The sequence below is a fragment of the Loxodonta africana genome, chromosome 9 (genome assembly GCF_030014295.1).
Source record: "Loxodonta africana isolate mLoxAfr1 chromosome 9, mLoxAfr1.hap2, whole genome shotgun sequence".
Taxonomy (NCBI): Eukaryota; Metazoa; Chordata; class Mammalia; order Proboscidea; family Elephantidae; genus Loxodonta; species Loxodonta africana.
This window is the reverse complement of record NC_087350.1, coordinates 47,847,771-47,862,551: the sequence shown is the minus strand read 5'-3', so window position 1 is coordinate 47,862,551 and position 14,781 is coordinate 47,847,771.

Genomic DNA, 14,781 nt, shown 5'->3' with positions numbered 1-14,781 from the left:
AAGAAAGCAACGGAGCTGGTGAGGGCATCTGAAAGAACGGGGGTGCCCTGGAGGACTCCGGCCTGGGTGTCACCCCCTCCCCTGGTCGCGAGGAAGAGAACCACGCGGAGGGGGGCGTGGGAGACCGGTCCGGGACGCCTAGGCGAACATGCGGGAATTCAGTTTGAGCCCCGCATCCCTCCTCTGCACCCTTACCCCAGCCCCGCCCGCCGCAGCCCGCGCTCAGCAAGTTCCCTGGCCTTGGTACGACCTGCCTCAGAAGGTGCGCCCGCCGTCTTGCACAAGAGTACAGGGAAAGGAGGGTGGCGGGGAGGGCTTGAGTCCAAAGGCACCCGACCTCAGCACTAGGCGGGCGTTCCTCAGGCCTAGGGTATGGGCAGCCCGGTAGGTGGCTTGTAGGACAGGGCAAGTTAGGAGTGAAAAAAAGTAATCGCACTTTACAGTTTGCAAAAGACTGCTAGATTGAAAATCCAGGGCCTGGCGTGGACTTCGGTACCAGGCCTGTGGAGTTGGGTCACCGCTACCACGGGAATCTGTTTCAGTCCGCCTCTCAGGGCCTCCCAAGCTGGTAGGGGAGACAGTCACCTTAACAACTGGGATCCCAGAAGCAAAGACTGGGGTGGCAGAGGCCTTTTTTGGTTGCCGACCCTCAAATCTCCTGCCCTGCATCCCGACACAGATCATCCAGTTTCTACTTGCTCACCCCTGGTGACAAGGTGCTCACCACTTCTTGGAGTATCCCATCACGTTATTGGATAACTCCTACTGTGCATGGGACAGAAGACGATAATAAAATTTAACATGCCCTGTCAGGAAGCCCTGGTGGCACAGTGGTTAAGTGCTATGGCTGCTTAACCCAAAGGTCAGCAGTTCAAATCCACCAGGCACTCCTTGGAAACTCTGTGGAGCAGTTCTCTATCCTACAGGGTTGCTATGAGTTGGAATCGACTCTGCGGCAGAGGGTTTGGTTTTTGGTTTTTTGTCAGCACGGTAGGAGGTAGGTTCCAAAGTGATTAATGTGATGCAGACATTCATTTATGCATTCAGCCACTCATCTGTCGTCATTCAGCCACTCATCTGTCATTCAGCCACTCATCTGTCATTCAGCCACTCATCTGTCATTCAGCAAACAGGTTTTGAAGACCTTCTTGGAGCTGGGCCCTCTACAAGACGCTGGGGCGGGGGGGTGGTGAAAAGACAAGGAAGCCCAAGTGCTACCCACTCCATGACCCTGAACAAGTGGTGTTACCTCTTTGAACCTCCGTTTCCACATCTGTCAATGAGAATAATGACCTTTTGCTGTGAGGATTAAAGGAGATAATCAAGCACAGTACCTGGCACATAGTCATCTCACAATACACAGAGCCTATCATTATATTATTCATAACAGTCCCTGCCCTCAAGAGCATAAGGAGACTGAAAAAGAAGCAGAGCATTCTGTTTGAAGAAAATCACAGAGGAAGTAGCACCAGACTAGAAGCTGAAAGACAAGAATTTTGACAGCAGATACTAGGGAGCAGCATTCCGGGTGGTGGAGATGGCACAGGCAAAGGCATGGTGGCTTTTGAGAGCAGAGTCATCAGGTGGAGGTGAAATCAAGCTGGCAGGGAAGACGGGTTTTGTGTTACAGAGGCAGAAACTGAGGCCCAGAGTGGGAAAGTGACTTGTCAAGTTCGGGCAGCAAAGCAAAGGCAGAACCCAGCCAGAGGCCAAGTCTCCTGATGCCCAGTGTCTGGTTCTCTTTGAGCAACCAGATGCAAGTGATGCTGGTAGCCTCATTTCATTTTTCCCATGGCCCATACTGACAGGAATTTGTAGGGATTGGAAAGGCCTGCTCGGCCCAGGGAGGGGATAGAGAGCTGCTAGCCTGCCTGGCTGGAGCTAGGTGTCATCTGGACACCCCAGGGCATCTCCTCAGCCTAGCTGGAAACCTGGGCCAGTTGGGGTAGAGGTGAGGCTGTAGGTAGCCTTTCCTCAGGCTTCATGGTGCACCCAAACCCCCGGAAACACCCACAAACTTCCCATTGGACCTGATCCCAGGGCCAAGAACCCCCAACCAAGGCCTTCAGGACTGTGGGAGGGTTCCAGCAGGACCTCTTGACTTTGGAGACCCTCTGACCTGTGTCACTTAAACCCTTTGAGCTTCATATGTGAGAGGTAAATAAGATTGTGGAAGTGAAAAGGCATTGTAAACCTTAGGATGCTATGCACCTGTGTAAATGGCTCCTCCCATGTCTTGGGGCCTGTTCCCTCCAATTCAAGACTCAAAATTTTTTCTGGTGTTAGGAGTGGATGGGAACTGATTGCAAAAATTCAGGAGATAATCTGTGTAAATTGTACATGTAGAAATTGTTGAAATGGTGTATCTTTTGCTGTGTATATATTCACCAAAAAATAAAATAACACAAATTTTAAAAATCAGGAAAAACTTTTATGGGGGATGGAAATGGTCTATGTTTGACTGGGGTGGTGGTTACACACAAGTATATATTTGTCAAAACTCATTGAACTATACACTTAAAATGGATGGATTCTATTCTTTGTAAGTTATGCTGCAATAAAGTTGATTTAAAAATGAAAGCCAAATATATTAAGCACCTACTATGTGCCCAGTGCTTTTCTAGGTGTTGAAAAGATATGTCCGTATATAAGATGGTCAAGGTCCCCACCCTCACTGAGATTATATTCTCATGCTGAGGGGAGAAAGACACTAAGTAAATAAGGTGACTTCAGATAGTGATAACTTCAAAGAAGAAACTAAAACAGCATGATGGGATGGGATGACAAGTGGGGATACCACCTTGGATAAGGTGGTAAAAGAAGGCCTCTCAGAGGAAGCGACACTTTGGGACCTGATTGGCAAAAAGGAGCCTTAGTTATCACTGAGTCACCTCCAACTCGTGGTGACCTTATGTATAATAGACTGAAATTTTGCCGAGTCCTATGCCTTCTTCATGATCTTTGGTATGTTCAAGCCCATTGTTGTAACTATTGTGTCAATCCATCTCTTTGAGGACCTACCTCATTTTCGCTGACCCTCTACCAAACATGGAGACCTTTTTATCCTTTTTAGCCATTGGTCTTTCCTGATGGCATGTCCGTTTATGGAGCAGATACCATGTGCCAGGTTCCATGCCGAGGGCTTTGCATGCCTCAGCCCATCCAGTCCTCACAATGCTTCTGTGGTAGGTAGGATGGTCACATCCATTTTACAGTTGAATAAATTGTTGTGAAGGTTTTTAAGGAATGATATTTAATTGTCTGTATATTAAAAAAAAAAAAATTGCCATCTAGTCAATTCCAACTCATAGCCACCGTATAGAACAGGGTAGAACTGCCCCATAGGGTTTCCAAGGCTGTAATCCTTATAATCCTTATAGAAGCAGACTGCCACACCTTTCTCCCAGGGAGAGGCTGGTGGGTCCGAACAGCCAACCTTTCAGTTAGCAGCCAAGCACTTAACCAGTGCGCCACTAGGGCTCCTTTGTCCACATATAAAAAAAAAACTAAACCCGTTGCCATCGAGTCGATTCCGACTCATAGCAACCCTATAGGACAGAGTAGAACTGTCCCACAGAGTTTCCAAGGAGCACTTGATGGATTTGAGCTGCCAACCTTTCGGTTAGCAGCCATAGCACTTACCTGCTACACTACCAGGGTTTCTTTGTTGGCATATAGCAACCCCAATTTCAACATTGGAATAGGTAGGCATGGAGAGGGCCTACCAGACAAAGGTTTCAGTGTGAGCAAAGATAAGAAGAGTCCTTATGGGCTGCTGGGCCAGATGACTGTTCCAAGATTTTCTGTAGGGAAGAGGAGAGAAGGGCCCTGCTGTGGGTAGGTGGGACCAGATGGGAAGCCTCCTTGAGCATCCAGAAGTTTTTATTTGTTTGTTTACTTTATTCTGAGAAGATTGTAAAGTTCCTTAAAAGTTCTTAGTCAATGTGTATACTGTTTAATGAGAAACTAGTTTGTTCTGTAACCTTTATAAAGTTCTTAGTTCTCCACTTCTTTATGTTAATGTCAGGCCAGTTATGATCTTTGCGTGGGGGAGAAAATGAAAAGTGTGAGGGTATAAGCTTAAGGAAAGAAAAATTAATAGAGTCATCAACACTGGGAGGAAGAAGAAAGGATTCCAGGAAGTTAGACATCAGGAGGATTTCTCAACTCTAAAATTCTTGGGAATCCCTGCCCTTCCTTTGTCTGCAATTCTATTGGAGTGTCTGTATTTTTTCTCATTGATTTACAAGCATTCTTTCTTTAGCGAGAATTTCTCAACTCCTCCAGGTTTGGTTGTGGGGGAGCAGAGAGAAGAGGTGTATGCTGTCCTCTACCACCAGGCTCTCCCACCCCCTCTTTCTTGGCTCAGGCCCGGGAGCCTGGTGGGAGATACCAGAACTGTGAACAAAGGGTAGGGATGGCCCCCATCTAGAGCTCAGAGGGAAGGTTACTCCCCTGCCCACCTGTGGGGCCTGCCCTGCCCAATGCCACCTACAGCCCCTGACTCATTAGTCCTTTGTCAGGAAGTGGCTGCTGCCAAGTGACTCCCCACAGGGCTGCCCCGCCCTGCCCCACCCTCAAGCACGTTTGGAATAAGGGATCCAAAGGTGAAGAATAATAATATTTTGAAAGGGAGGATCCAGAAGATCAGAGCTAGAGCTTGGACGGAGGCCCAGAGAAGGGAAGGGATTTGCCCCAGAACATGCAGCGAGCTCAGGCCAGGCCCCCTTCCTTGTCCTGTAGGGAGAGGAGGAGCCCTTCCTCACCCCATTAGTCCTGCTCCCTCCCAGTTGGCCTTGAGCCCCAGCTCTGCTCTCCCTACAAACCTGTCAGACCTGAAATAGCCCCGGAGAAAAAATACGAACACCTCCGGTAAACAGCAGGGAGTGTGAATGAATCAGGATTTTGTTTTTAAAGGACTATCATGTGTCCACCTCTGTTTACTCAGTTGGCATGGCCCATTGTGTGGAAGGGACCCTGGCACCCGGCCCAGACATCCCCTCTTTATTAACCGTTGGGCGGTGGAAGGAGCCACAGCTCACAGTTTATTCCATCTGTCACCTGGCCTCCGGCTGCTAAACTCCCTCCTTGATCCTTCAGTAGCCGTCATCTCTCCCCAGCTCCACCGCCACACCCAAGTCCAGACCCCCACAACTCCCATCCTGGGTGGCCACCCAGACCTTCACTGGCTTCCCTGCCTCCGATTTATTTCTCACTGGGTGGTCAGCTGGATTGTTCTGAAGCACGAATATGACATCATTCTCCTCCTTCAAACCTTCTATGACTCCCCATTGCCCTTGGGATAACGTCAGACTCTTGAACATGGCCTCTGAAGCTCCTACCAGCCTCTCTTTTGCCCCTTTGCCTTCTTCCCTCACCCTTCTCCAGCCACCCAGGCCTACTTTCACAGCTTCTTCTTTGCCCCTTTGCCTTCTTCCCTCACCCTTCTCCAGCCACCCCAACCTACTTTCACATCCTCAAATAGCCATGCTCCATCCGACATCAGAGCTTCCACACATGCTGATCCTCGGCACATACTGAGTTCCTTTATCCATCTTGCCCTACCAACCCCTATTCATCTTTCTGACTTCAGCTAAAACCTCCCTGCATTGGAGAGGGCTTTCTGGCACCCCCTGCACCCCAGACTAGACCAAAAAAAAAACATACCAAACCCATCGCCATTGTGCCAATTCCGACTCGTAGTGACCCTATAGGACAGAGTAGAACTGCCCCATAGAGTTTCCAAGGAACACCTGGTGCATTCGACCTACCGACCTTTTAGTTAGCAGCCATAACACTTAACCACTACGCCACCAGGGTTTCCCAGACTAGATCAGGTCCCTATTATTGCTCCCCTAGTTTTCTCCCCTCCTCCTTCATCACAATCAGCACATTTGTAATTATTTTATTACGTGTGTGATTGTTTGTTTAAATAGATTTTCCTCTTTGAGGACAAGGATAGTCCTCATCCAAGATGACATCTGCAGCACCAGACACAATGAGAGCTTGGGAGGGCACCTATAATGTGCAGAATGCTGTCCTGGGCACTGGAAGGGGAATGTGCTACAGGCTTGTTCATAGAACCTGTCTATACTTAGGCCTGCAGTGGCCACGCCCACCTCACTTTCCATTGGATGGGCAAAGTCCCTCCTACAGTGTCTCCGCCATGCTGAACCCATGCTTGCATACGTCCAGGGAAGGGGTGCTCACCACCTAGCCAGGTAGGGATTAAATAACACCACTGAAGTCAGGCAAGGGATTGTTGAAGTGCCAGCAAGTAGGCAGAGAGTGAGAAATCATAACAATAGGATGATAAAGACCACAAAACTCCCGTTCATTGCAGTCTTAAGCTGTGCCCAGCTCTGGACTTTCAACACTCTGCCTCATTTAATCTTTACCACAACCCTGTGAAGAAGGCCCTTTTTGGGGGGTACATTCATAAAAGAGAAAACTGAGACTCAGAGAGGTTAGGTGACTTGTCCAAAGTCACGCAGCAAGTGAAATGAAGATAAAACCCACATGCAGCTCTGTGTCCTTCAGAGCTGCACTACACCACACAACACATTACCACCCTTTCACACCCAATCCTATGCATCCATCTATTTCTTAAACACAAAATGAGATTCTGTGATGCCCACTGTTGTTTTTCACTTAGTGATATAATGTGAACATTTTTTGGTGACAATGAGTAATCATCTACTATAATAATCATTTAATAATCACTGTATTGTATGGCTGGCTCCATTAGGTCCCTAGCTCATCTACTAACCTAAAAGTTGGAGGTTTGAACTCATCCAGCAGCACTGTGAAAGAGAGGCCTGGCAATCTGCTTCCACAAAGATTATAACCAAGAAAACTCTATAGAGCAGTTCTACTCTAACAGATGGAGTCACCGTGAGGTGGAACTGACCCAACAGGAGCGGGTTTAGTTTTGGTTTATGGCTCAGTTAAGCTGGACACTTATTTTCTTAATTCTTTCCTAAAGATAAATTTCTAGAAGTGGAATTGCTAGGAGAGATACCCTCTTGAGGCTGTTGATATGTGGTGACAAATTGCCCTGCCGAAATGATTGTAGCAGCCAGCAGTTCTCCAGGCACTTGCCATGTGCCTGTCATATGCCCCTTGTCAAGAACCCTTGTGTTGTTGTGACTCGTGCACAAGTCTTGCCTTTCCAGCCAGTCTCATCCAGCTAGTGCCGGATGATCACTCCCAGTTACTCCAGAGCCAGCCAGGAGGGGTTTCAGGCCACACCACTCCCCCTCACACCCCTTTCATATCAGACTTGGTTTCCTGCTAGGCTGCAGCTGCCCCTCACCAACCGGTGACTCAGAGTCTGTCCAGAACGGCAGTGTTGCTGGGCCTACCCAGCCCTCTGGGTGACTAAGCTTGTGGTGAAGCTGGGTTGGGCCTTGCAGGGTGGGGTGCCTGCTGCCTCCACCCAGGCCTGGCCCTCCTGCCTCTCTCCCTCAGGTCGTCTGATTTCTGTCCTTCCTTCGGGCTTTCTCCATAGAAGGAGAATAATCATGGATTCAGAAACTATTTCCTGAGTGCCTACCGTGTGCCAGGGGTGACTGAGACTTGGCTCCCACCCTCCGGAGGGAAAGGGGCACAGTTTGGCAGACAGAAGCCATTTCGTGGGGAAGAACAGAGAGAAGGCCAAAGAGGAAGGTGGGTGGGGGAGGGAGAGAGATGTGGTGGGGAGAGCTCAGAGCTGGGCTTTGGGGCAGGCACTGGCCACAGTGTGAGTAAGGATGGGCCAGGGACCTGGGAACAGGGAACCTTCAAGGACTGGGCCACCGAGCCCATAGGGCACCTCCATTAGAGTTAGGAAAGTCAATGACAACAGGCTGAGACAGCCTGAGCCAGGGCCCAGCTGGCTCAGCAAGCGCAGCGTGGAGGGGGTTCAGGCCCATCATCCACGCTACCAGGTTGCCTGTAGAGGGTACATCTGCACAAATTGTGCACAGGAGCCCTGAGCAAGGAGACAAGAACCTCCGAGGGAGACATTTGGAAATATGGAGGGGGGGGAGGTGATTTTAATTGTCACTATGTCACTGTGTGAGTAGGGTGCTACTAATACTTAGTGCTAAACATAACATTCCTCCATACTGACCAGTCCTGCCCAGGGACAAAACCCCCTGACTCAAAATCCAGGGCTGAGCTCTCTGTTGTCCCTGCTGCCCTGTTATATTGTAAAGCAGACCATACTGATTATAAGCTTGTGAGACATTTGCTAATGTTCTAGGTGTTTTGCTTTTGTTTTACTTTACACTTCCTTGCAATGCAGGCACTATTTTTTAACTGATCTGATGACAATTGCATAGAAAAACCTGCTGTTTACATATATGTTTTAGATGAGGATGTACAGAACAAACTAGCTTCTCATTAATCAATTAATACCCATACTGTTTTATGACTTTGGTTACCAACCCCACGACATGTCAACACTCTCCCTTCTCGGCCTTGGGTTTTCTATTACCAGCTTGCCTGTCCCCTCCTGCCTTTTAGTCCCTCCCCCTGGGCTGGTATGCCCCCTTTAGTCTTGTTTTGTTTTATGAGCCTTTGGCTGAAGGGTGAACCTCAGGAGTGACTTCATTACTGAGCTAAAAATGTGTCCAGGGGCCACACCTAAGTGTTTTTAAGATACATTACTCAGTAGGCTGGAACCTTCCCTGGCTAGGGATTGTAACTCATGTTTTGCATTCATCACATAATGATGGTAATGGTAACAACACAGGTGTGACAACTAGTGGCCCCAGGTAATGGCCCTGGGTCAGGCCCCCAGACATGCTATCTTTGCAGCAGTCCCAGGAGAGCTGCACTATTATTATCCACATTTTGCAGGTGAGGAAACTTAAGTTCAGAGAGGTGAAGTCAGTCACGTGGGTGGAAAGTTGAGAAGCCAGTTTTCCAACCTGGATCTGCTTTACCCCAAAGCACTACACATCGCTGGTAGCACAAGGCTTACCACACAGACATTTTACCTCCCCCCAACTAATCAGTTGGCATCGAGTTGATTCCAACTTATGGTAACCCATGCATGTCAGAGTAGAACAGTGTACAGGGCTTTCAATGGCTATGACCTTTCAGACGTAGATAACCAGGCCTTTCTTCCAAGGTGCTCTTGGTGGAGCCAAACCACCAACCTTTCATTTAGTAGCTGAGTGCTCCCCAGCTAGTCACTAGCAAAGCTAGGCAGAACCAAGGTGTCTGAGCCCACTAATCAGGAGCCTTTTCTCTCCTCCACTATGCGAGAGGTCAAATTTGCAAATAAGAACAAAAAGGCCCAAGGAAAAACCTGATCCTCTACCCATGCTGCCTACCTTCTCCAGGTGTTTTCTGCTCTGAAAAACTTTAAGGTAATCCCTTTGCTTTAAGGTAACTCCCATTGGTCTCCTTAAGGTATCCTGAAACTTTGAATGCTCCAAAGATGCCACATCTTTCTTCTCTGCCCACCCAGGAGAGCCTCAGGGTGAGCAGGAAGTAGGACTTGGATGTTCTTCAACCTTCCTATGGCTGTGAAACTTGGTCTGGCTCTCACCATCCTGGGCCTCAGGGGTTGTAAAATTGAGCTAATAATCCCTACCATCCTGATTGTGGGAACGCAGTGAGGTAATCCACGCACAGCACTCGGCACAGAGTCTGGCACATAGTAGGCACTCATCAAGTGCTGGCTGCTTTGATGGTTACCATCAATGTCTCAGGTGTCAGACAGGCAGGTCTACCTTGGCTTCTAATTCTGATGATACAAGATGGACTGTGGCAAGTGCTATGATTGAGGTTTGAGCTATGAGCCCTGGGAGACCTAAACTGGGAGAGCGTGGGGGGAAGCAGGAAGGCTTCCTGGTGGAGGAGGAGGTGTTTGAGCTGGGCTCCCCTCAAGAAATCGAGCGAATTTGCTGGTAAAGAAACAATGTGGTCCAGGTGCATCAGCTGGGCTGCAGAGCACTGATTTGTAGAAATTCTCCAGGGTGTGCTTCAGGTGAGGAAGAAGGATCCCTGTTGGGCCTGGCAGAGGCAGGGAGCACCAATTTGGGAAACAGGGGTCGGGCATACCATTTCTTGCTTTCCCTTGTTGAAGCGTAATTTAAGTATGGTCAAACGCACAATTCACAATGAGTTTTTAAAAAATGTTTTGCAGCTTCACTGAAGTATAATTGACATATAATAACCTGCACAGATTTTTTTTTAATAATTTTCATTGTGCTTTAAGTGAAAGTTTACAAATCAAGTCAGTCTCTCACACAAAACCCCATATACACCCTACTACACACTCCCAATTGCTCTCCCCTAATGAAGCAGCCCACTCTCTTCCTCCACTCTCTCTTTTCATGTCCATTTTGCCAGCTTCTAACCCCCTCCACCCTCTCATCTCCCCTCCAGGCAGGAGATGCCAACATAGTCTCAAGTGTCCACCTGATCCAAGAAGCTCACTCCTCACCAGCATCCCTCTCCAACATTGTCCAGTCTAATCCATGTCTGAAGAGTTGGCTTCGGGGATGGTTCCTATCCTGGGCCAACAGAAGGTCTGGGGGCCATGACCACCAGGGTCCTTCTAGCCTCAGTCAGACCATCAAGTCTGGTCTTATGAGAATTTAGGGTCTGCATCCCACTGCTCTCCTGCGCCCTCAGGGGTTCTCTGTTGTGTTCCCTTTCAGGGCAGTCGTTGGTTGTAGCCAGGCACCATCTAGTTCCTCTAGTCTCAGGATGATGTAGTTGCTGGTTCATGCAGCCCTTTCTGTCTCTTGGGCTCGTAATCACCTTGTGTCCTTGGTGTTCTTCATTCTTCTTTGATCCAGGTAGGTTGAGACCAACTGAAGCATCTTAGATGGCTGCTTGCTAGCGTTTAAGACCCCAGACGCCACTCTTCAAAGTGGGATGCAGAATATTTTCTTAATAGATTTTATTATGCCAATTGACTTAGATGTCCCCTGAAACCATGGTCCCCAGACCCCTGCCCCTGTTACGCTGGCCTTCGAAGCATTCAGTTTATTCAGGAAACTTCTTTGCTTTTGGTTTAGTCCAATTGTGCTGACCTCCCCTGTATCGTGTGCTATCTTTCCCTTCACCTAAAGTAGTTCTTATCTACTATCTAATTAGTGAATGCCCCCTCCCACCTCCCTCCCTCCCCCCTCTCATAACCACAAAAGAATATTTTCTTCTCAGTTTAAACTATTTCTCAAGTTCTTATAATAGTGGTCTTATACAATATTTGTCCTTTTGCAACTGACTAATTTCACTCAGCATAATGCCTTCCAGGTTCCTCCATGTTATGACATGTTTCACAGATTCATCACTGTTCTTTATCAATGCGCAGTATTCCATTCTGTGAATATACCATAATTTATTTATCCATTCATCCGTTGATGGGCACCTTGGTTGCTTCCATCTTTTTGTTATTGTAAACAGTGCTCAATAAACATGGGTGTGCATATATCTGTTCATGTAAAGGCTCTTATTTCTCTAGGATATATTCCAAGGAGTTTGATTGCTGGATCGTACGGTAGTTCTATTTCTAGCTTTTTGAAGAAGTGCCAAATCGATTTCCAAAGTGGTTGTACCATTTTACATTCCCCCTAGGAGTGTAGTAGTGTTCCAATCTCTCCACAGCCTTTCCAACATTTATTATCTTTTGTTTTTTGGATTAATGCCAGCCTTGTTGGAATGAGATGAAATCTCATTGTAGTTTTGATCTGCATTTCTCTAATGGCTAATGATTGTGAACATCTCCTCATATATCTGTTAGCTACCTGAATGTCTTCTTTAGTGAAGTGTCTATTCATTTCTTTTGCCGGTTTTTAATTGGGTTATTTGTCTTTTTGCAGTATCATGTAGATTTTAGAGATCAGGCACTGATCAGAAATGTCGTAGCTAAAAACTTTTTCCCAGTCTGTAGGTAATCTTTTTACTCTTTTGTTGAAGTCTTTGGATGAGCATAGGTGTTTGATTTTTAGGAGCTCCCAGTTATCTAGTTTTTCTTCTACATTCTTTTTACAATGTTTTGTATACTGTTTATGCCATGTATTAGGGCTCCTAACGTTGTCCCTATTTTTTCTTCCATGATCTTTATCATTTTAGATTTTATATCTAGGTCTTTGATCCATTTTGAGTTAGTTTTTGTGCATAGAGTGAGGTATGGGTCTTGTTTCATTTTTTTGCAGATGGATATCCAGTTATGCCAGCACCATTTGTTAAAAAGACTGTCTTTTCCCCAGTTAACTGTTTTGGGTTCTTTGTCAAACCTGTGCAGATTTAAAGAGAACAGTTTGATACATTTTCTGTCATTTTTTTTCCCACTTCATTGAGGTATATTTAATTGAGGCATAATAAACGGCACATGTTTAAATTGTACAGTTTGATGATTTTTGGCATGTGCATACACCGAGAATATTGAATATACCATGGACTTTCAGGAGAACAAACAGATCTGTCTTAGAAGTACAGCCAGAATGCTCCTTGGAAGCGAGGATGGTGAGATTTCATCTCACATACTTTGGAAATGCTATCAGGAGGGATGAGTCCCTGGAGAAGGACATCATGCTTGGTAGAGTAGAAAAAAAAAAAAAGAGTAGAGGGTCAGCAAAAATGAGGAAGACCTTCAACAAAATGGATTGACACAGTGGCAGCAATCACGGGCTCAAACATAACAATGATTGTGAGGATGGCGCAGGACCGGGCAGTGTTTCATTCTATTGTACATAGAGCCTCTGTGAGTTCGAACCAACTCAATGGCGCCTAACAACAACCATACACCCATGAACATATCACCACAACTAGATAACAAACGTGTTCACCACTCCCAAAAGTTTCTTTGTGTCCCTTTGCAATTCCTCCCTCCCTCCCCCACCCAACACCCATTCCCAGGCAACCGCTGATTTCCATCACTGTAGATTAGTTTGCATTTTCTAGAATTTTAAATAAGTAAAATCACATAGTATATACGCTTTTTTGTCAGGTTTCTTTTACTCAGCATCATTATTTTGAGACCCATCCATGTTGTTGTATGTGTAAGTAATTCATTCTTTTTTATTGCTGAGTCGTATTACACTGTATGGATATACCACAGTTTGCTTATCTATTATCCTTTTGATGGACATTTGAGTTGTTTCCAGTATCTGGCTATTAAAAATAAAGGTGCTGTGAACATTCATGTATAATTTGATAAGTTTTTATCTATGTATACTCATGTGTAACCATTAACTGTGTATGTATAGATAAAAACTTACAAATTATACATGAATGCTCACAGCAGCTTTATCTGTAATATCCAAAAATTAGAAACAACCGAAATGTCCATCAATAGGCAAATGGATAAGCAAACTGAAGTATATACATACAGTGTAATACGTACACACATGTGTAGCCATCACCTGGAACCTACACATAGACCAAGAGGCAGTCGTTCAAACAGAACAAGGGGACACTGTGTGGTTTAAAATCTTGAAGGGTGTGCATCAGGGTTGTAGCCTTTCACTGTACATATTCAATCTGTAGGCAGAGCAAATAATCCAAGAAGCTGAACTATATGAAGAAGAACGCAGCATCAGGATTGGATCAAGACATTAACAACCTGCTGCGCTATACAGATGACACAACCTTGCTTGTTGAAAGCAAAGAAGACTTGAAGCACTTCCTGATGAAGATCAAAGACTACAGCCATCAGTATGGGTTACACCTCAAAATAAAGAAAAAAAAAATCCTCACAACTGGATCAATAAGCAACATCATGATAAATGAAGAAAATATTGAAGTTGTCAAGGATTTCACTTTACTTGGATCCGTAAACAATGTCTATGGAAACAGCAGCCAAGAAATCAAACAACATATTGCATTGGCAAATATGCTGCAAAAGACCTCTCTTTAAAGTGTTAAAAACCAAAGATATCACTTTGAGGACTAAGGTGCTTCTGACCCAAGCCATGGTGTTTTCATTTCCCTCATATGCATGGAAATGCTGGACAATGAATAAGGAAGACCTAAGAATTATGCACTTGAATTATGGTGTTGGCTAAGAATGTTGAATATACCATGGACTGCCAGAAGAAAGAACAAACCTTTCTTTGAATAAGTATATCCTTGGAAGCAAGGATGGCCAGAGTTTGTCTCACATACTTTGGACATGTTATCAGGAAGGACCAGTCCCTGGAGAAGGACATCATACTTGGCAAAGTAGAGGGTCAGCGAAAAAAGAGGGAGACCTTCCACGAGATGGATTGACGCAGTGCATTCAACAATGGGCTCAAACATAGCAACAATTGTGAGGACAGCGCGGGACCAGACAGCATTTCCTTCTGTTGTACATAGAGTTGCTATGAGTCCAACCGACTTGATGGCACCTAACAACCACCACCACCACCCACACCAAGATCAGAAACATTTCCAGTAGTCCAGAAAGTTCTCTCATGCCAGACAATGTTCCCCCGGAAGGTAACTACTGTTTTGACTTTAATTACCATAAATCAGTTGTTTGCCTTAGAATTTGATATAAATGGCAACAAGCAATAAGGCAATATATTCTCTTTTGTGTCTGGCTTCTTTTTCTCAACATTATGTTTCTGAGATTAATCCATGTTGTTGCCTGTATCAGTAGCTCTTTCCTTTTTATTATGTAGCATTTCACCGTATGGGTGTACCAAAAAACTGAACCTATTGCCGTCAAGTCTATTCCAACTCACAGTGACCCTATAGGACAGAATAGAACTGCCCCATAGGGTTCCCAAGGAGCCGCTAGTGGATTCGAACTGTTAACCTCTTGGTTAGCAGCCTGAACGCTTAACGACT